Source organism: Schistocerca gregaria, unplaced genomic scaffold (genome assembly GCF_023897955.1).
Source record: "Schistocerca gregaria isolate iqSchGreg1 unplaced genomic scaffold, iqSchGreg1.2 ptg000865l, whole genome shotgun sequence".
Lineage (NCBI taxonomy): Eukaryota > Metazoa > Arthropoda > Insecta > Orthoptera > Acrididae > Schistocerca > Schistocerca gregaria.
In genome coordinates, this window is record NW_026062227.1 from 5001 (window position 1) to 7500 (window position 2500).

A 2500-nucleotide genomic window follows, 5' to 3' on the forward strand; every position below is an offset into this window, starting at 1 on the left:
GAGCTGAGCAGCCGGCCGCCCGGGAGTGTGTCCCGAGGGCCCGCGCGAACACGCAAGCGTCCGCTCAATTATTCTGCAAACAGGAGGAGGCTGAGCTCCCCTGCACGATACACCTCGAAACCCTCTCAGGTCCCGGCGGCGCGCAGCGCCGTCCTAAGTACTTGGTCGGGTTCGAGAGAGGCGCAATCGCCCGGAGATGGGCGAGTAGACGCTTTCAGTGCGAACACCCGTGCTCCCAACTGAGCTTGCCGCTGCCGACAGAGGCCCGGGAGCGTGCTGTCGTGGCATTGCCGGCGGGAAACAACACGCGCCACCTACGGTGACCGGCAGCTCCAACGCCAGCGCCACAGAAGGGCAAAGCCCCACTTGGGTGCAGAAGCGAACTCTCCCAGCACAGCGCACGCGCCAACACGTCCGCAGAGCTGCGATACAAACCACCTGCGAGAACCGCTGGGGGCGACCGAGCAGCAGACGGCGTCGCGACGCCGAGTGCCGGGCGGCGGCGCATCCTCAACGCACACAGTCCGCAATCGGACCAGCACACTGCAGATGTCCACCGCGCTTCGCACCGGGCTCGGCAGAACCCACTTTGGCCGCCTGGCGCCGCGCGCAGGGTGCGCCGGCGCATAGCTGGGACGCCAGCCGGGCCCGTCGGCCGGCGCTCCTGCCACTGGGCGCCCCCCACCAGCCGGCTGTAGTGCGTGCGCTCACGCAGCGCGCGGCCAGCACGCCGGGCGGCCCCCCCTCACCGGCCGGGGACTGTCCCGCCAAGCCACAGCCTCGTATCGCTTCATACCCACATGGCCAACTCAGGTTCGGGGGCATGGCGGGTACCGCCGAAACAACCGGTTCATAGATGTACCGATCGTCGCTATCACCGATGCACCTGCAGCGCGAACAACCGCTCAACAACTGATTTCCAGTTCATTTGCGGATCTTTGGCAGCAAACGTATACGTCAATCTACATTTGCGAAATCTACGATTCTGGCATGCCTGCATGTTATGTGTCACGACACGCTACATCAGCCCACATACACACTGCGGCATGTACACGAGAGAACACGTGGAAGATGGTCCGCGCACGTGTGCAATGTCCCTTGCGCGGTCGACTGTCAACCGGCCTCTGTAGCATGTCGCAGATGTGGAACGCGGTCCACCGTGCTATCATGTTGTGTGGGGCAATACGATTAAATAGGAAAACCCTCGTCGCTACATCAACAGACGGCTCACGCTGATTCCCGGCAGAGGGAGGAGGGGGGGGGGGGGGGCCAACATGCAATACTTTCGTCCGTACCTACCTACCACATGTCTGTACGGCGTACAACAGTGCAATCTCGCTGTAATGGGGAGACGAGACAAGTAGCATCGTGCACAACATATGGCCCTTATGATTCGCCATTGTAGGGCGCAGCCGGTGTACGGTCAAGCATGTGCCACATTATGTCACTCAGTACGTAACGACGGATGATCAGTGTGGGTTACGCGTACATCAGCGGACAGTCCACACAGGCCGTACCACAACGTACACTGACTGCATCGACAACCGAATGCAACTGAACAGCTGCAAGGCTCATTTCACAAACAAACGCCTGACCGACCAGCTTGGAAGGGCAGGAGGGGAGGGCGATATTCGTTCTGTAGCGGTACACCCTTCCAGTGGTTAGCGGGACTGTGTAGAAAGTACGCAACACTCGAAAGACCTTTATGTGAGGGTACGCACCATGGCATCAAGAAATACACATGACACCAGAGGATCCAAGCAGTGAACTATGTTCAGAGGGTTGCTGTTAGGCAAAGCTACATTCCTGTGACGTTACATGTGACAGTTAAGGTGCAGTGTAAGTTAGGTTAAGGTGCAGCGTAAGTTAGGTTAAGGTGCAGCGTAAGTTAGGTTAAGGTGCAGCGTAAGTTAGGTTAAGGTGCAGCGTAAGTTAGGTTAAGGTGCAGCGTAACTTGGGTTAAGGTGCAGCGTAACTTGGGTTAAGGTGCAGCGTAACTTGGGTTAAGGTGCAGCGTAACTTGGGTTAAGGTGCAGCGTAACTTGGGTTAAGGTGCAGCGTAACTTGGGTTAAGGTGCAGCAAAACTTGGGTTAAGGTGCAGCGTAACTTGGGTTAAGGTGCAGCGTAACTTGGGTTAAGGTGCAGCGTAACTTGGGTTAAGGTGCAGCGTAACTTGGGTTAAGGTGCAGCGTAACTTGGGTTAAGGTGCAGCGTAACTTGGGTTAAGGTGCAGCGTAACTTGGGTTAAGGTGCAGCGTAACTTGGGTTAAGGTGCAGCGTAACTTGGGTTAAGGTGCAGCGTAACTTGGGTTAAGGTGCAGCGTAACTTGGGTTAAGGTGCAGCGTAACTTGGGTTAAGGTGCAGCGTAACTTGGGTTAAGGTGCAGCGTAACTTGGGTTAAGGTGCAGCGTAACTTGGGTTAAGGTGCAGCGTAACTTGGGTTAAGGTGCAGCGTAACTTGGGTTAAGGTGCAGCGTAACTTGGGTTAAGGTGCAGCG